Source organism: Ranitomeya variabilis, chromosome 7 (genome assembly GCF_051348905.1).
Source record: "Ranitomeya variabilis isolate aRanVar5 chromosome 7, aRanVar5.hap1, whole genome shotgun sequence".
NCBI classification, from domain to species: Eukaryota; Metazoa; Chordata; class Amphibia; order Anura; family Dendrobatidae; genus Ranitomeya; species Ranitomeya variabilis.
The window spans coordinates 122,198,589-122,219,368 of NC_135238.1; positions in this window are offsets into that span (position 1 = coordinate 122,198,589).

Here is a 20,780-nt window from a genome sequence, read left to right on the forward strand (position 1 = left end):
AGAGTCTTAAAGTAATTTCAGGATGGTATTTTGAAAGGGTTTTCAGCTGACCGTGCAGTTCCCTTTTCTGTCTTCCTACTATCTAGTAAGCGGACCTCAATTTGCTAAACCTATCTTCATACTTCGTATGTTAATTTCCTCTCAAATCACCGCCAATATATGTGGGGGCTACTGTCTGCCTTTTGGGGAAAATTTCTCTAGAGGTAAGCCAGGTCTGTATTTTCCTCTGCTAGGGTCAGTCAGTCCTCCGGCTGGCGCTGGGCGTCTAGGGATAAAACGTAGGCACGCTACCCGGCCACTGTTAGTTGTGCGGTAGGTTTAGCTCACGTTCAGCTCTAGTTCCCATCTTCCAAGAGCTAGTCCTTTTGCATGCCTTACTACGTTCTCTTGCCATTGAGAATCATGACAGTTTGGCCGGCCAAGGGTTAAAATAATTGGCAGAAGAAAGGAGAGAAAAGAAGTCTGCAGATAATTTTTTATTTTTATTTTCCTGAGTTTGCTCATTAGTTGATTCATTAGCATCTCTGCTTACTGCAGCCTTCGTCTCTCTCTCCTTCTCATCCTTGAATGGTTCTGATTTCACCTGATTAAAATGGATCCTCAGAGTTTAGCTACAGGTTTGAATAATCTCGCTATGAAGGTTCAAAGCTTACAGGATTTCGTTATTCATGCTCCTACATCTGAACCTAGAATTCCTTTACCTGAATTTTTCTCTGGGGATTGAGCTCGCTTCCAGAATTTCAAACATAATTGTAAATTATTTTTGTCTCTGAGATCTCGCTCCGCTGGAGATCCTGCACAGCAGGTCAGGATTGTAATTTCCTTGCTCCGGGGCGACCCTCAGGATTGGGCATTTGCTTTGGCACCAGGGGATCCTGCGTTGCTCAATGTGGATGCGTTTTTCCTGGCTTTGGGGTTGCTTTATGAGGAACCTCATTTAGAGATTCAGGCTGAAAAAGCTTTAATGGCCCTGTCTCAAGGGCAAGATGAGGCTGAAATATACTGCCAAAAATTTCGTAAGTGGTCTGTGCTTACTCAGTGGAATGAGTGCGCCCTGGCGGCGAAATTCAGAGAGGGTCTCTCTGATGCCATTAAAGATGTTATGGTGGGGTTCCCTGTGCCTACAGGTCTGAATGAGTCCATGACAATGGCTATTCAGATTGATCGGGAGTGCAAACCTGTGCACCATTTGGCGGTGTCTACTGAGAAGGCGCCAGAGATTATGCAATGTGATATAATTCTGTCCAGAAGCGAACGACAGAATTTTAGGCGAAAAAATGGGTTATGCTTCTATTGTGGTGATTCAACTCATGTTATATCAGCATGCTCTAAACGTACTAAGAAGGTTGATAAGTCTGTTTCAATTGGCACTTTACAGTCTAAGTTTATTCTATCTGTGACCCTGATTTGCTCTTTATCGTCTATTACCGCGGACGCCTATGTCGACTCTGGCGCCGCTTTGAGTCTTATGGATTGGTCCTTTGCCAAACGCTGTGGGTTTGATTTAGAGCCTCTGGAAGTTCCTATACCTCTGAAGGGTATTGACTCCACGCCATTGGCTAGTAACAAACCACAATACTGGACTCAAGTAACTATGCGTATTAATCCGGATCACCAGGAGATTATTCGCTTCCTTGTGTTGTATAATCTACATGATGTGTTGGTGCTTGGATTGCCATGGCTGCAATCTCATAACCCAGTCCTCGACTGGAAAGCAATGTCTGTGTTAAGCTGGGGATGTCAGGGGACTCATGGGGACGTACCTTTGGTTTCCATTTCGTCATCTATTCCCTCTGAGATTCCGGAATTTTTATCTGATTATCGTGACGTTTTTGAGGAGCCTAAACTTGGTTCACTACCTCCGCACAGAGATTGCGATTGTACTATAGATCTGATTCCGGGCAGTAAGTTTCCAAAGGGTCGTTTATTTAATCTATCTGTGCCTGAACATGCTGCTATGCGGGAATATATTAAGGAGTCCTTGGAAAAGGGACATATTCGTCCTTCGTCATCTCCCTTAGGAGCCGGTTTTTTCTTTGTATCTAAAAAAGATGGCTCTTTGAGGCCGTGTATTGATTATCGGCTTTTGAATAAAATCACGGTTAAATATCAGTATCCTTTGCCACTGCTTACTGATTTGTTTGCTCGAATAAAGGGGGCCAAGTGGTTCTCTAAGATTGATCTTCGTGGGGCGTATAATTTGGTGCGAATTAAGCAGGGGGATGAGTGGAAAACCGCATTTAATACGCCTGAGGGCCATTTTGAGTATTTAGTAATGCCTTTTGGTCTTTCAAATGCCCCTTCAGTCTTTCAGTCCTTTATGCATGACATTTTCCGTGATTATTTGGATAAATTTTTGATTGTGTATCTTGATGATATTTTGATTTTTTCGGATGACTGGGACTCTCATGTCCAACAGGTCAGGAGGGTTTTTCAGGTTTTGCGCTCTAATTCCTTGTGTGTAAAGGGTTCTAAGTGCGTTTTTGGGGTTCAAAAGATTTCGTTTTTGGGGTACATTTTTTCCCCCTCTTCCATTGAGATGGACCCTGTCAAGGTTCAGGCTATTTGTGATTGGACGCAACCCTCTTCTCTTAAGAGCCTTCAGAAGTTTTTGGGCTTTGCTAATTTTTATCGTCGATTTATAACTGGTTTTTCTGATGTTGCTAAACCGTTGACTGATTTGACCAAGAAGGGTGCTGATGTTGCTGATTGGTCCCCTGCTGCTGTGGAGGCCTTTCGGGAGCTTAAGCGCCGCTTTTCTTCCGCCCCTGTATTGCGTCAGCCTGATGTTACTCTTCCTTTTCAGGTTGAGGTTGACGCTTCAGAAATCGGAGCTGGGGCGGTTTTGTCGCAGAAAAGTTCCGACTGCTCCGTGATGAGACCTTGTGCGTTCTTTTCTCGTAAATTTTCGCCCGCTGAGCGAAATTATGATATTGGTAATCGGGAGCTCTTGGCCATGAAGTGGGCTTTTGAGGAGTGGCGTCATTGGCTTGAGGGGGCTAGACATCAGGTGGTGGTATTGACCGACCACAAGAATTTGGTTTATCTTGAGTCTGCCAGGTGCCTGAATCCTAGACAGGCGCGCTGGTCGTTATTTTTCTCTCGGTTTAATTTTGTGGTTTCTTACCTACCAGGTTCTAAAAATGTGAAGGCGGATGCCCTTTCTAGGAGTTTTGAGCCTGATTCCCCTGGTAATTCTGAACCTACAGGTATCCTTAAGGATGGAGTGATATTATCCGCTGTTTCCCCAGACTTGCGACGGGTCTTGCAGGAGTTTCAGGCGAATAGACCTGATCGTTGCCCGCCTGGTAGAATGTTTGTTCCTGATGATTGGACCAGTAGAGTCATCTCGGAGGTCCATTCTTCTGCGTTAGCAGGTCATCCTGGAATCTTTGGTACCAGGGATTTGGTGGCTAGGTCCTTCTGGTGGCCTTCCCTGTCGCGAGATGTGCGAGGTTTTGTGCAGTCTTGTGATGTTTGTGCTCGGGCCAAGCCTTGTTGTTCTCGGGCTAGTGGATTGTTGTTATCCTTGCCTATTCCGAAGAGGCCTTGGACTCACATCTCCATGGATTTTATTTCTGATCTCCCTGTTTCTCAGAAGATGTCTGTCATCTGGGTGGTGTGTGACCGTTTCTCTAAGATGGTCCATTTGGTTCCCTTGCCCAAATTGCCTTCCTCATCCGAGCTGGTTCCTCTGTTTTTTCAAAATGTGGTGCGCTTGCATGGTATTCCGGAGAATATCGTTTCTGACAGGGGTACCCAATTCGTGTCTAGATTTTGGCGAGCGTTCTGTGCTAGGATGGGCATTGATTTGTCTTTTTCGTCTGCTTTCCATCCTCAGACTAATGGCCAGACCGAGCGAACTAATCAGACCTTGGAGACTTATTTGAGGTGTTTTGTGTCTGCGGATCAGGATGATTGGGTTGCCTTTTTGCCCTTGGCGGAGTTTGCCCTCAATAATCGGGCTAGTTCTGCCACCTTGGTTTCTCCTTTTTTCTGTAATTCGGGGTTTCATCCTCGTTTCTCTTCCGGTCAGATGGAGTCTTCGGATTGTCCTGGAGTGGATGCTGTGGTGGAGAGGTTGCATCAGATTTGGGGGCATGTGGTGGACAATTTGAGGTTGTCCCAGGAGAAGACTCAGCATTTTGCCAACTGCCGTCGTCGTGTTGGTCCTCGTCTTTGTGTTGGGGACTTGGTGTGGTTGTCTTCTCGTTTTGTCCCTATGAAGGTTTCTTCTCCTAAGTTTAAGCCTCGGTTCATCGGCCCGTACAAGATATTGGAGATTCTTAACCCTGTGTCCTTTCGTTTGGACCTCCCTGCATCTTTTTCTATTCATAATGTCTTCCATCGGTCATTGTTGCGCAGGTATGAGGTACCGGTTGTGCCTTCCGTTGAGCCTCCTGCTCCGGTGTTGGTTGAGGGTGAGTTGGAGTACGTTGTCGAGAAGATCTTGGACTCCCGTGTTTCCAGACGGAGACTTCAGTATCTGGTCAAGTGGAAGGGCTACGGTCAGGAGGATAACTCTTGGGTGACTGCCTCTGATGTTCATGCCTCCGATTTGGTCCGTGCCTTTCATAGGGCTCATCCTGATCGCCCTGGTGGTTCTGGTGAGGGTTCGGTGCCCCCTCCTTGAGGGGGGGGTACTGTTGTGAATTTGGTTTCTGGGCTCCCCCGGTGGTTTCTGGTGGTACTGCACTTGTGTGCTTCATCTCCTCTGTTCACCTGTTTCCATCAGGATGTGGGAGTTGTCTATTTAGCCTTGCTCCTCAGTCATTTCTATGCCGGCCAACAATGTTACCAGAAGCCTTTCTGTTGCATGTTCCTGCTCCTAGACTACTATCAGCTAAGTTGGACTTGTAGTCCTAAGTTTGTTTTGCATTTTTGTTCCAGTTCTCTGTTATTAAATATTTCTGAGGCTGGAAGCTCTTGTGAGCTGAAATTGCCACTCTGGTGTCATGAGTTGATATTAGAGTCTTAAAGTAATTTCAGGATGGTATTTTGAAAGGGTTTTCAGCTGACCGTGCAGTTCCCTTTTCTGTCTTCCTACTATCTAGTAAGCGGACCTCAATTTGCTAAACCTATCTTCATACTTCGTATGTTAATTTCCTCTCAAATCACCGCCAATATATGTGGGGGCTACTGTCTGCCTTTTGGGGAAAATTTCTCTAGAGGTAAGCCAGGTCTGTATTTTCCTCTGCTAGGGTCAGTCAGTCCTCCGGCTGGCGCTGGGCGTCTAGGGATAAAACGTAGGCACGCTACCCGGCCACTGTTAGTTGTGCGGTAGGTTTAGCTCACGGTCAGCTCTAGTTCCCATCTTCCAAGAGCTAGTCCTTTTGCATGCCTTACTACGTTCTCTTGCCATTGAGAATCATGACAGGGCTTGTATCCAACTTTTGGGGTCTTTTCTCTGGAGGCAAGAAAGGTCTTTCTTTTCTCTTCTAGGGTTAGTTGGTTCTCCGGCTGGCGCGAGACGTCTAGAACCAACGTAGGCACGTTCCCCGGCTACTTCTATTTGTGGTGCTAGGATTAGATATATGGTCAGCCCAGTTACGACTGTCCTATGAGCTGGTTTTTTGTGTTTGCAGACTTGGTATTTATTCCTGAGACCCTCTGCCATTGGGGTCATAACAGTTAGGCCTTTGTGAGCCTGTCTGTGACCCCTACTTGCAATACTCCTCCACTGACCACAATGCTGCCTGGAGTGCCTGCCTGTGTATCCATGTAACCGATTTCAAACTGCCATGACTGCCTACTGTTTGTTATATTAGGCCTTTGTGAGCCTGTCTGCGGCCCCTACTTGCAATACTCCTCCACTGATCACAATGCTGCCTGGAGTGCCTGCCTGTGTATCCATGTAACCAATGTAAAACTGCCATGACTGCCTACTGTTTGTTATTTTAGGCCTTTGTGAGCCTGTCTGCGGCCCCTACTTGCAATACTCCTCCACTGACCACAATGCTGCCTGAGTGCCTGCCTGTGTATCCATGTAACCGATGTAAAACTGCCATGACTGCCTACTGTTTGTTATGTTAGGCCTTTGTGAGCCTGTCTGCGGCCCCTACTTGCGATACTCCTCCACTGACCACAATGCTGCCTGGAGTGCCTGCCTGTGTATCCATGTAACCGATTTCAAACTGCCATGACTGCCTACTGTTTGTTATATTAGGCCTTTGTGAGCCTGTCTGCGGCCCCTACTTGCAATACTCCTCCACTGACCACAATGCTGCCTGGAGTGCCTGCCTGTGTATCCATGTAACCGATGTAAAACTGCCATGACTGCCTACTGTTTGTTATTTTAGGCCTTTGTGAGCCTGTCTGCGGCCCCTACTTGCAATACTCCTCCACTGACCACAATGCTGCCTGGAGTGCCTGCCTGTGTATCCATGTAACCGATGTAAAACTGCCATGACTGCCTACTGTTTGTTATTTTAGGCCTTTGTGAGCCTGTCTGCGGCCCCTACTTGCAATACTCCTCCACTGACCACAATGCTGCCTGGAGTGCCTGCCTGTGTATCCATGTAACCGATTTCAAACTGCCATGACTGCCTACTGTTTGTTATTTTAGGCCTTTGTGAGCCTGTCTGCGGCCCCTACTTGCAATACTCCTCCACTGACCACAATGCTGCCTGGAGTGCCTGCCTGAGTTTCCATGTAACCGATGTAAAACTGCCATGACTGCCTACTGTTTGTTATTTTAGGCCTTTGTGAGCCTGTCTGCGGCCCCTACTTGCAATACTCCTCCACTGACCACAATGCTGCCTGGAGTGCCTGCCTGTGTATCCATGTAACCGATGTAAAACTGTCATGACTGCCTACTGTTTGTTATTTTAGGCCTTTGTGAGCCTGTCTGCGGCCCCTACTTGCAATACTCCTCCACTGACCACAATGCTGCCTGGAGTGCCTGCCTGTGTATCCATGTAACCGATGTAAAACTGCCATGACTGCCTACTGTTTGTTATGTTAGGCCTTTGTGAGCCTGTCTGCGGCCCCTACTTGCAATACTCCTCCACTGACCACAATGCTGCCTGGAGTGCCTGCCTGTGTATCCATGTAACCGATGTAAAACTGCCATGACTGCCTACTGTTTGTTATGTTAGGCCTTTGTGAGCCTGTCTGCGGCCCCTACTTGCAATACTCCTCCACTGACCACAATGCTGCCTGGAGTGCCTGCCTGTGTATCCATGTAACCGATCTAAAACTGCCATGACTGCCTACTGTTTGTTATTTTAGGCCTTTGTGAGCCTGTCTGCGGCCCCTACTTGCAATACTCCTCCACTGACCACAACAATGCTGCCCGTGTACCCCTGGAACCTATTTAAAAGTTCATAGAGCCTAGTTATATATTTTATTTACTATTAATAAGGCCATGATGGACTACGCTGTACCACGCTACAAGCTAACCAGTCGACACTTCTTTTGCGAGAAAAGCCATCCCAACCCTCCACCAGCATGTAGAAGACCGCATTGTCCATGCACTCTGGCAATCTGTGAGTACAAAGGTGCACCTGACAACAGACGCATGGACCTGTAGGCACGGAAGATTACGTGTCCATTACGGCGCAATGGGTTAATGTGTTGGATGCATGGTCCACAGGGGACAGCCTACTAAGTCTGTCTGCAGTCCCTAATTCAAATTGTCCTCCACTGTCTAAATCGGAGCTTCCACCTTCTGGCTTTCGGCCTATAGTATCAGAAATTAAACTGCATTTGGCCTTCAACTTTGGTTACGGCCTACTAACGGTGTCTGCCCCTGCCTGGTGTTTGTCCTCAACTGAATAAAGCTGAGCTTCATCCTTCTGGCTCTCATTAAGTGCTGTGTTTTTAAAAATTGGTGGTTAGGGCCTACTAACGGTGTCTGCCCCTGCCTGGTGTTTGTCTTCAACTGAATAAAGCTGAGCTTCATCCTTCTGGCTCTCATTAAGTGCTGTGTTTTTAAAAATTGGTGGTTAGGGCCTACTAACGGTGTCTGCCCCTCCCTGGTGTTTTTCCTCAACTGAATAAAGCTGAGCTTCAACCTTCTGGCTTTCGGCCTATAGTATCAGATATTAAACTGCATTTGGCCTTCAACTTTGGTTACGGCCTACTAACGGTGTCTGCCCCTCCCTGGTGTTTGCCCTCAACCGAATAAAGCTGAGCTTCAACCTTCTGGCTTTGGGCCTATAGTATCAGATATTAAACTGCATTTGGCCTACTAGTGTGGTTGGGCCCTTAAAACAGTGTCTGCTGCTCCTGGGTTTGCTACTCCACTGAACAAAGCAATGCCGCCTGTTTAGTCCTGTCCTGTTACCAATTTTGAACTGCATTTAGCCTACTTTATTCTTTGGCCCTATATCTGTTTCCTCCTCATCCTGCCCATTGCCCAGCCACTGCTAGATGAGTCTGCTGGTACATTGACCTAGACCACTACATTCCCCTTGCACTCTACACAGCCAGAATCTGACCCTGCTGAAAGTAAGGTTCCCCTTCCCGCATGTTATACCACCTTACACAGGGACAAAGAGGAAGGTGCAGATGAAAGTGCAGGTTCCTTCATCAGGTGGGGGGGCATACTCGTTGGCGACGTCACTGGCACAGGGCCCCTCAGAGTACGCAAAAGTGTCGCTGCTGGTGGGAGGCGCCCCCGCCGTGCAAACACACTGCTGTACTTTGAGGGGCCCTGTGCCAGTGCCAATGCGAACAAGTGTGCCCCCCTGCTTGCTCAGGATCACAGCACTTGCAACGTTGAAATACTTACCTCTCCCTGCTCCACCGCCGTGACGTAGTCCACGTTTCCTGGGCCCACTAAAGCCTTGAACCAGCCCTACCCCCCATAACTTTTGCCAAATGACCCCCAATTTCCTATGCCCAACTATTATTATAAAGTTAATTAAAATTGACAAGCTTCAGAAACAAGAATGGATGTTTTTGGCATTAAAATGGGCACTGTAGGTGTTTTCCTGGCCTCCACTCACTGCCGACTATGCTTCCCCATTGACTTGCATTGGGTTTCGTGTTTCGGTCGATCCCCGACTTTTAGCGATAATCGGCCGACTGCACTCGACTCGACTCTGGACAAAGTCGGGTTTCACAAAACCCGACTCGATCTTAAAAAAATGAAAGTCGCTCAACCCTAGTAATTAGTACGCTTACTCTCTTTTCTAATTTATGTAGAATGAACAGTATTGATATGGTGCATGATGGTGGTATTGATTTTGGCGGTATAGCCTTGTAAATATTGCTACACTCTGTTATGTGCCAAGTACTGAGCCAGTTATTTTCTACAGATACGTACTGGACACCCTTTATTGTTTAAGTTACTAGTGTCCTTTTTTGAGTCCTGGTATATGGGTTGCACCTTATGAGTAGTCACCTTACATTAACCTTGTGAATTACCATTCATTATATATTATGTGCATATTTGTGTGAAAAAGATTTTTTATTGGTTCCACAATTTCAATAAAGGATTTTTTATATATATCTAGGCTAAATATGACTCGTTTTTCTCCAGTTTAAATAGACAATGATCGAGTGGCCGTATGTGTAACAAATTACTGACGTTTTCTTTTTACATATGATTTTTGTGTCTGATGATAACACGTGTTACTTTGTTCAGTAATGTTATTAAAGGATTGTACTTCCTAATTTGCTGCTGGGCCTCACAAGGTTTGTCCTCATAGTCAGGGGACATAAGGACACATATCCTCCTCCATGCTGCCTTTTTGTGCCCGATCAGCATAATGGACGTCCCTCTAATCCCATAGTTCTGGCTTCTCTTGCACCAGAACTATGAGCATCTCAACATTGATATATGTTGCCATGATGGTGTACTCCATGGAGGAGTGCTTCCTGGATTTTAGTTGAGCTTCCCAAGCCAATTAGCTTGCCAAAGCTTCCTGATAATGGATGATTCAATTTCCTGTCACCTGGAGAAGTCTTGCGTATTTCTCGCAAGTCACACGCATGGTCCGTGCGTAATCCGTTTTTTTCTTGCACCCATAGACTTGCATTGGCAAGTCTCGGCCGGAATATGGTGCAAATCGGAGCATGCTGCAATTTCTCTCGCACGTATAATACGGCCGATAAAAAAAAATGGATGATGGGAGCTGCCCTATAGATTAACATTGCTCCGAGTGCTATGCGATTTATTCTGGCATAGCACTCGCCCGTATTCCTCTCTAGTATGACTCCGACCTTAAAGTAAAAATTGGATGCAGTTGAGAGCGGACGCCATGTCGCGTTTGGACAGCCTCTGATGTGCCTAAACAGTGGAAACCACCCAAAAGTGATCCCATTTTGGAAACTATACCCCTCAGAGGACTTATCTAGATGATTGATGAGCATCTTGAACCGCCAGGTTCTTCACGTAAGTTTATAACGTAGAGTCGTGAAAATTAAAAATCTATTTTTTTCCACAAAAATCATATTTTAGCACCACATTTTTTATTTTAGCAAAGGTTGCAGGAGAAAATAGACCCCAAAAATTGTTGTGCAATTTGTCCTGAGTATGCGGATACCCCATGTGTAGGGAAAGACCACTGTTTGGGTGCACAAAAGGACCCGGAAGGGAAGGAGCAAGGTTTGACTTCTAGAACACAAAATTGGCTGGAATCAAGAGCGGATGCCATGTCACTTTTGGACAGCCTCTGATGTGCCCAAACAGTTGAAATCCCCCACAATGATACTGTTTTTTGAAAACTATATGCAGCGCCCCAGAGTCCTGGTCGTTGCAGTACTGATGCTCCGCCGCTAAGGGGGGCTATGGTACGTCTGATGGCACTGAAGGAGTTCATCTGACCAGGTATCACAGACACCAATACATTTCACAGTCTGGCCTCCAGGGGGAGCTAAGGGCACTATGCATTAGGCCACTCCTCACAGTCTGGTAAAACTGGGGGTTGGATAGGAAGTTAGATCAGAAAGCTGACTGGGTTGGAACCAGGCAACACCTTGTGGCAGTGGGTGTTGTAGGGGAAGATTCAGAGGGGTCCCTGTCAGGGGTGGGATCCTGACAGAGGCCTAGCAACCAGAGAGAACGTTACGGGACCGCGCCTGCACTATATAGTGGCGGTACCCTAAGAAAGGACAAGAAGCGAGGTATATTGTGCTGAGTGAGAAACGAGATCAACGCAACAAGGAGAATACCAGTAGGAGTCGTGCTGTAAGACGAGGCAACATCCTATTGAGGCGCATAACCGGTGGCCGGAACGCCGAGGAAGTATAGAGCTCCAAGCCAAACTTCAAACCTATGGCAGGACAGTCAGTTAGAGGCGGGCTGTCTCACCCAATTGACCTAGGAAGACACAGGGGGGTAACAACAGGAGTGGGGCGACGCTAGAGTCCCGGAAGAGCTCCGAGCCTCCCCGTCATACGGGTGCGTCCTAACCATAAGATCTGGGGGACGTGGAAGAACATCAGAATCGAGTTGTGAGGGAACACGAGAAACAGACACAACAGTTGTGAGGACTATCCCGTGGTGCTCAGCAGGGAAGGACTACAACACACAAGCGCTAGCGGGTAGGCACAGATTTCCACCTGCAAAGGGAACTCTGGATGTGCCATCGGACCGGCCAGGCTTGCGCGGCCCGGTTAACCGTATTCCGGATTGAGGATCCTGAAGCCTTCAGTAAAGAGGTAAAGAGACTGCAACCTGGTGTCCTCGTTATTTACTGCAACCTGCACCGCACCACTACGACATCATCACCATCACACACACCTATCATTGTACGCCCCTCAGCAGGGTCACGGACCGGGTCTAGCCACCGTGACAACCCCAGAACAGAGACTCAGAGGCCCGGTACCGGGTACCCCTCGGCCCTGCGGCAGTGGGGGCGCTGCATATACCCCTGAAGGAACATATCTAGATGTGTGGTGAGCATCTTGAACCACCTTGTTCTTTACTGAAGTTTTTAACAGAGCTAAAAAAAATAAAAATCACATTTTTCCCCCAAATTTTTCTTTTAGCCCCAAATTTTTTAATTTCTCAAGGGTAACAGGAGAAAATGGACCCCAACATTTTTTTGTGCAATATCTCCTGAGTGTGCTAATACCCCATGTGTGGGTGAAAACTACTTTTGAGGCGCAGTACAAAGCTCAAAAGGTATTGAGCACCATATTATAGTGCAGATTTTACTATTATGGTTTGAGGGTGCAATGATCCATTTGGAGAGCCCCTGAGGTGCCAGAACAGCAGGACTCCTAATAAGTGTTCCCATTTTACAAAACACACATCTTGATGAATTAATATAGGGGTGCAGTGACCATTTTGACACCATCATTGGGTCACTAAATTTTATACCATTGGGCAGTGAAGAAAAATTAATTACATTTTTACAATAAAAAATTTGTTTTAACCCCAGATTTATCAGTTTCACACAAGAAGTGGGTAAACTTGGCACCAAAATTTGTCCCAAAATTTCTGCTCAATATAGAAATACACCATATGTTGCTATACAGTACTGCTTAGCCATACAGAGAGTCTCGGTAGGGACGGAGCGTTATTTGCCTCCTGGAGTTCAGATTTTCCTAGAATGGTTTGCAGGTTCCATATACAGAGGCCCCTAAGTTCTGGAGAGCAGAATCCACCTCCCCCCAAGAGACCCCATTTTTGAATTTATACTCATGCCAAATGTGAATGCTAAAGGTGGTTTATGCACACTGGGGCTCAGAAGGGGGGCATTTGGATTTGAGAACACAGAATTTGCTGAATTTCTTTTCGGGAGCAACAAACCATTTTGCTTTTCCAAAGCCTTTGTGGTACCAGTAATGTGGGAACCGCCTATATTTCTGTTAACAGGCAAAGGACCTGAGTGGGGACTTGTTTTTTTGTGGACGGAGTTGAAGCTTTTATTGGGAACATTTTTCATAACGTTTTGGATCACATTTATCCAGCGGTCTACGCAGAGCACATACTTTGAGGTTTCCATCTAAATCTCCGAGTGATGTGATAAATGAAACCCTCAAGGGATCCAATCACTATAATGAGGTAGCAGACTTACTCTGGACTATGTCTGGCCTCTGTTCAGAGTTGTTCTTCCATTCAGAGGTGCAGAAAACGGACACTGCCAGATCACAGGTCCTATGGTGTCCACAGTGCCTCCATCCATCTGCCTCCTTATAGGGCATCTTCTACCAGCTATTCTGTCTGAATCACATATTTCACAGATTTACACGGAAACCCTGGTGTGAGCGCTCAGTGTAGAGCACAGGATAAACGTGCACCAACCCTTACTGCAGTCTTTGGGAGGCAGAATGAACAAATCCACAGCAGGAGAAGAATTGATTTTATTTATTTTTTTATTCCATTCTTCGTGCAGTATAAATGATTAGGTGACTTATTGATCGGGTCAGTGTGATTACAGCGATACCATATTTATATCCAGTTTTTTATGTTTGGCTGCTGTCACCCACTAAAAGATGCTTTTTTTTGCAAGAAGAAGTTTTTGCATGGCCATATTTTGAGCCAGAACAAGCTGACTTTTTTATTGGTACCATTTTCGGGCACATGACATTTTTTGATCGCTTTCTATTCCGATATTTATGGAGGCAGAATGAACAAAAACCAGCAATTCAGGAATTGTTTTTTTTCCTCAGTTCTGCGTGTGGTAAAATTGGTGAGGCAGCTTTATTCTTCAGGTCAGTATGATTACGACGATGTCACATTTATTTTTTTTTTGTTTTGGCGCTTTTACACAATAAAAATGTTTATAGAATAAATAATTATTTTTGCATTGCTTTATTGTGAGAGCTATAATTTTTTTATTTTTCTGCTGATGGAGCTGTGTGGTGGTTTGTTTATTGCAGGACAAGATGGCATTTTCAGTGATACTATTTTTATTTTCATTTGTCTTTTTTATCTCATTTTATTCCACTTTTTCCAAGCATAGTTTGCTACTTTTTTGTGTTCTTTTTTAGGGAGCTCACTGAAGGGCTTAACTAGCATGACAATTTTATAGATCGGTTTGTTATGGACGCGGTGATACCAAACGTGTTCTTTTTTTGTTTAATTTTTTTTATATAAAAATGTGTGTTTATTAGTGGATTTCTTTTAATATTATTATTATGTAATTTTTTTTATACATTTTTTATTTGTTTTTCCTTCTTTAACTAGTCCCTTTAAAGAACTTTCACTATTTTTACTTTGATTGACGGTAAAATGCATTGCAATGCACTAGCATTGCACTGCATTATATCTATACATAACGCTTCTGACACCATGATGTGAGCATGATCTTAGAAGCTTTCTGTAGCTTGGTGACTCGGGGGTCGTCATGATGATGCCAGGTCACCATGGCAATGATCAGGCCCCTGCGATGAGGTCACGAAGGCGCCGATCTGAAGGCAGAGTGCGCTCCCGTCCCTCTGCCTCACTCCTGAATGCTGCGATCATGCTCAATCGCAGCATTTAGGGGGTTAACAGCCAGGAGTGTTGCTGACACCGCAAATGTCTGTTGCAGATGCTAGGCCATTGGCAGCATTGAGCTCCTGCACTGAATGGGAAGGAAGTGCTGATATTTCACAGCGATCTGGATGTGGGGACTGATGTATGGGTCTCTGCACCTCTTCCCCTTCCTCTCAGCTGTCACAGACAGCTGTCAGCACTGAACTGTTACTGCGTGTTACTGTACATGCAGTGACAGTTTAAATGCATGATGGGCACAGTCTGTCCTTGTGTGGGAACTGACACCCGGCCATGATGGACTGTGTCCGTCAGTGGACGTTAAGGGGTTAAGATTAGTGATGAGCGAATATACTTGTTACTCGAGATTTCTCGAGCATGCTTGGGGGTCCTCCGAGTATTTTTTAGTGCTCGGAGTTTCAGTTTTTAGAGCTGCAGCTGAATGATTTACATCTGTTAAACAGCATAAGTACATGTGGGGATACCCAAGCAGGCAACCCCCACATGTACTTATAACGAGTATATCACTAGTTAAGATGGGAAGACCAACTACATTGATATACAGTAACTCTATGTTTGCTATTTCAAAACAGTATTTTCCTTTTTCTTTTCACTTTTTTAAAGTTTTATATACTATTGCTATAGTTCCCTGCACAGTAAAGTTCGGCTTTTCTACTTCACACTGTTTTTCACAGAAAAATGCACATGTACAGTTTCAGAATGCGTTTAACCTACAGGGGTCGCTCGGCACCAGACACAACGCAGCAGACAACATCCTCGAGCCACGGCGCTTGCAACTGGCCTCCCACCGGCCAGCACCAGGACAACGCCACGGCCGGAGCCAGAGTCCCTCCGTCCGGAGACACTCTGCCTGCACCTGACAGCGGTGAGTTCCTTGATTTCGGTGAGCACCCTACAATACAAAATGTGGGAGAAAGCGAGCTAGCATCCACTATCAAGGCCCTAGTTCAGCAGTTGACTCGCCCAGGCGTATCAACTGACACTAGCACCACCCAAGCAGCTAGTCTTCACAAGGATGTATTTTTTGGTGGAGTTAGCCCATTGGGAGCACACGTACACTTAGAAACAAATATATGTGATAATGAATACGTAGATATATGGTCACTGTTATCGGCCGACCAACAGTCCGTAGACAAGAAAAGGAGGATAGGCGAGCTGCTACAAGATAGGAACAAACCAAAAATAGCGTAAACAATGAATAACTGGCTTCAGGCTTTCGTGGTTCTCGGCTGCATCATGGGCCCACAATGGGCCCATGGCTAAACCGTTACCCCAATAAAGAAGCGGCGCAGCAGCTATATTTCGGTTTTAAATATGGCTTTTATATCCCCTTCAAACCCAGTCCCACACCGACTACGGCAAATAATTTGAAATCGGCACGCGAATTCCCCGAGATCTTACATAAAAAAAAATCCAAAAAGAAGTAGAACTGGGCAGGATGGCGGGCCCATTTAAATCATTGCCATTCCAGAATTTCAGGATCTCGCCATTAGGTATCGTTCCCAAAAAAGAGCCAGGAAAATATCGGCTAATGCTACGTTCACATTAGCGGCGGGCGCCGCAGCGGCGGGCGCCACAGTGGCGCCGCATGCGTCATGCGCCCCTATATTTAACATGGGGGCGCATGGACATGCGTCGCACTTGCATTTTGCGCCACATGCGTCGCTGCGGCGCCCGCGTCCGGGCGCAGAGGACGCAGCAAGTTGCATTTTTGCTGCGTCCAAAATCAATTAAAAAAAGGACGCATGCGGCGCAAAACGCAGCGTTGTGCATGCGTTTTGCTGCGTTTTTGTTTGCGTTGTGCGCTGCGGCGCCGAAGTTGCGGCGCACAACGCAAATGTGAACGTACCGTAATACATCACCTTTCTTACCCAAAAGGCATATCGGTTAATGACGCGATACCCGCTGAAGAGACGTCCGTAACCTACTCTTCTTTTGACAGGGCTGTCGAGCTCATGCGGGCAGCTGGGCCCGATGCCCTGCTGGCGAAATCCGACATAGAGTCAGCCTTCCGCCTTTTGCCCATTCACCCTGAGTGTTTCCATTTATTAGGTTGTGAGGTGGACAGGCTATTTTACTTCGATATGTGCCTACCTATGGGCTGCTCCATTTCCTGTCATTATTTTGAGCTTTTCAGTACCTTCCTAGACTGGGTAGTACAGTACGAAACTGGTAGCAATTCAACAATTCACTACCGTGATGATTTTTTGTTCGTTGGTCCCAGGGACTCCAGACTCTGCTCCTTTCTTCTCCAAAAGTTTAAGTTTTTAGCTCGTAAATTCGGAGTACCACTTTCACCGGATAAAACAGTTGGCCCTTGTAACGTTCTGCCTTTTCTCGGTATAGAAATAGATACTGATGCAATGGTTTTTCGACTACCAGCTGATAAAGTGCAAAAAACTCTGCAAATGGTTAAAAACTTCCATGAAGCAAAAAAAAGTCACCCTATAGCAGATGCAGTCCCTGCTAGGATTGCTCAACTTTGCCTGTCGCGTAATGCCAGTGGGCAGAGGTTTTTCACGCCGACTATCACTAGCAACCAAGGGCATAGCCCAGCCGAGCCACAGAATTAGACTCAACCGCTCCCTGAAGGCAGACTTGCTGGTCTGGAGGACATTCCTAGAGTCCTACAATGGGCATACATGCGTCATGGCACGGGAGACGCCAAGCAAAGATTTAGGCCTAGTGGTCGGTGGAAATATTACAGATGGTTTTGTGGCAATCTACAAGGACCAGTGGTGCAAAGGCACATGGCCTAAACTATGGACCACGGCCGCATGGGGCCATGACCCATCACTGGTTGAAATTTTGGCAATAGTAACATCAGTCGAGCTATGGGGTGCCCAATTGGAAAATACGAACATCAGATTTTTAACCAAGCAGCCAAGAACGGCAAAAACCCTAAACAGCATGTCCTCTTCTTCACAGCCAGTGCTCGCGCTGGTGCGCCGCCTAGCACTATTATGCCTCAAACACAACATCTGGTGCCGTGCCAGATTTACATCGTTTGTAGATGATAAAATTGTTAACTCTTTGTTATCTTCCGATTGGCAGGCCTTCAAAGTCTTCCTTCCCAATGCGCAACCATCGGGCCTACGGTGTCCTCCTTCCCTTGGGCATGGTGGCCAATCACTGATGCCCTTAATCCGTGCTTCAGTGAAACCAGCTACTTGGCAGGTTTACGGTAAGGCGTGGGAGGAGTGGTGCTCGCTAACGCAAGGAAGACCAGTCGATAGGTGCGACCGGGCGAGATGCGACGTGCTAGTAGAACTCTTAGAACGGCTCAAGCGTAGAGGTGCGTCAGGGACATTAGCGCAACATCATCTGTCGGGAATAGCTTTCTTCTTTCAGCTGCTGGGGTGGGTGGACGTAACCAAATATTTTTTCATCAAGCAAGCCGTTAAAGGCTGGAAAAGGCTTCAACCTGGTCAGGAATGCCGCCGCCCAGTCTCTTTAAGGCTACTGCACGACATTATAGCAATTTCTTCATCAGTGTGCAAGTCACAATATGAGGCAACGCTGATATCAGCAGCGTTCACTATCGCCTTCTTCGGGGCGCTTCGCATCAGCGAATTAGTGCCGCTGTCAAAAACAGCATCAGTAGGCGGTTTAATCAACAAAGACCTCATCATATGCAGCGAAGCTCTGCGCATTAGAGTACGGAGATCCAAATGCGACCCCACCGGGAGGGGGACATGGGTGTTGGTCAAGGCATCAGATGGCCCTATATGCCCTGTAAAAATAGTCAAACACTATACGGTAGTAAGACATTCGGGTAGATTTTTTCTTTCACACGCCGACGGGTCCCCTCTTACTAAATATCAGTTTCACGCAATTTTTAAACTGTGCTTAGAGGCAGTAGGCATTGCCCCGAAAGAATATGGGACACATTCCTTCCGAATAGGGGTGGCCACCGAGGCAGCTAGAGCGGGGGTAATGGAAGTAGAGGTGCAGAGAATGGGCTGCTGGAAATCCGCATGCTTTGCCAGATACATAAGACCAGACCTGCTTTAACACATTTTGTCTCTTACAGGCAGCTGTATGCCCACAGTTTGGGTAGTGGGGCATTCTTTTGTCTACTGGGCATGCGAAAGGGCCAAACTGCGGCCGGGCGGAACAAATTTTGGCTTCCCGAAGCTGGAAGTCAACTGGAGAGGCATCAGAGGGCTTCGGTGGCGTCAGATCTTCCCGGAGATGGTCGACATCGCCAAGAGAGCCAAGGGGCCGGTGGTTCTTGTGCTACATGCCAGAGGCAATGATTTGGGCAAGCGGAAAGGGGCCTAGCTATACACAGTAATGTCAATGGACATTGAGCGGTTTGTTTGTTTATTACCGGATATGGTGGTGGTGTGGTCTGAGATAATACCTCGAGTGGTTTGGCACGGAGCCAAGGACGTCAAAGCCATCGATAAATCAAGAAGAAAGATTAACACAAAGATGTCGAAATTTGTGAGAGAAAACTACGGCATTGTGGTTCGCCACCAAGAGCTAGAAGGGAACAATTCAGCCTTGCTAAGACCGGATGGCATCCACTTCACGGACATCGGGCTCGACATATTCTTAGCCGGCTTGCGGGATGGTGTTGAACAGGCTCTAATGATGTTGTGTGGGGGTCGGATTCCTGTGTAAGTCATACACATGATCCTCCGTGGCGGTAGGTAGAGGAGGGCAAAGGTTTGTAACCTCTCATCGGCTTGCTGGCCCAGCGCTCGTCGGCGGGGCCTTCAGCAATGAGTCCGTCGCGAAGTGTAATTACCCTTCTCTACTTTTCAAATAATAAACTGTGACCGACCTGTTCAAACCATCCAGGCTTGTCGGTATTTTTTATTACGAGTGGTGGGATGGGGGAAGGCACTGTTTACGACACACGGGTCTCTGCAGTCTGGTAGGCACGGTACTGTATAAGGTGCGTGCCTCTGACTGCAGAGCCCTTAAGGGATAGCTAGATGGGAAAAACTGTGCAGTGCCCAATTCCCCCCTCCCACTACTCCCCAGGTGATGTCATGGTTGGGACGCCCAGCGGACCAACCGAGGAGAAGAGGGAAGTCTGGCCACACACTCAGGGGTTAAATTCTAGTGCCGGGACCAGTGCCTCCCTCTTTCTCCCCGGCTGACCCTTGGAAGCTGTTGTCCCACCCTTTCTCCCTTATAAACTTGTGAACGTACTGTGCTACTGTTGTTAAAATGTTTTAAATTATTTTAAAAAAAAAATTGAGGTTCTTTTTATATACGTCACATCGGTAGGTAGAGGGGGGCAAAGGTTTGTAACCTCTCATCGGCTTGCTGGTCGGCGGGGCCTTCACCAATGAGTCCGTCGCGAAGTCTAATTGCCCTTCTCTATTTTTCAAATAATAAACTGTGACCGACCTGTTCAACCCATCCAGGCTTGTTGGTATTTTTTATTACGAGTGGTGGGATGGGGGAAGGCACTGTTTACGACACACGGGTCTCTGCAGTCTGCACAGAATGTCAGAATGGGAAATAATGAGAGAGTCATTACACAGTTTTGGGGCCATCATACAATTTGGGAGCCAATATGCTTTGTGTGGACTACTGTGTAGGCCATTATAAATTGTGAGGACTACTGTGGGAGCGATTATACATTGTGGGAGCTAAAGCGAGGGCCATTATACAGTTTGGGGGCAATCATACAATGTGGGTGCCCATATACAGTGAGGAGACTACTGTGAGGGGCACTCACAATGTGTGGGAACTACTGTGGCAGCTATTATGAAGTGTGAGGGCCATTTTACAGTATGGGAGCTACTGTGAGGAGCAATAAAAATTGTGAATGCTATTGTGGAGGCAAATATACAGTGCGGGGGGCATCATGAAGTGTGGAGTATTGTGGGAGTCAATATGCTGTGTTTTGGGGAAGCAGTGGAGACATACCACTAGGGTATTTAAAGCGATGTTTTGCAGAAGTCGGACAGGGTCTGGTCTCTGATACCATGTGTAGCACGCCAGCATATTTATAATTGTGTTCACTTGCTCTTCTACCTTTACAGTCTAATAATTTTCTATATATTGCTGCCAGTGGTGCACAGGTCTATCACAGATCAGGTTTTTTCTGACTAACACAATTATGTGATTTACTATGACTACATATAGACTTTTATTACATACAGTGGGGAAAAAAGTATTTAGTCAGCCACCAATTGTGCAAGTTCTCCTACTTAAAAAGATGAGAGAGGCCTGCAATTGATATCATAGGTAGACCACAACTATTCGAGACAAAATGAGAAAACAAATCCAGAAAATCACCTTGTTGGATTTTCCAAGATTTATTTTGCAAATTAATGTGGAAAATAAGTATTTGGTCATTAACAAAAGATCATCCCAATATTTTGTTATATATCCTTTGTTTGTAATGACAGAGGTCAAA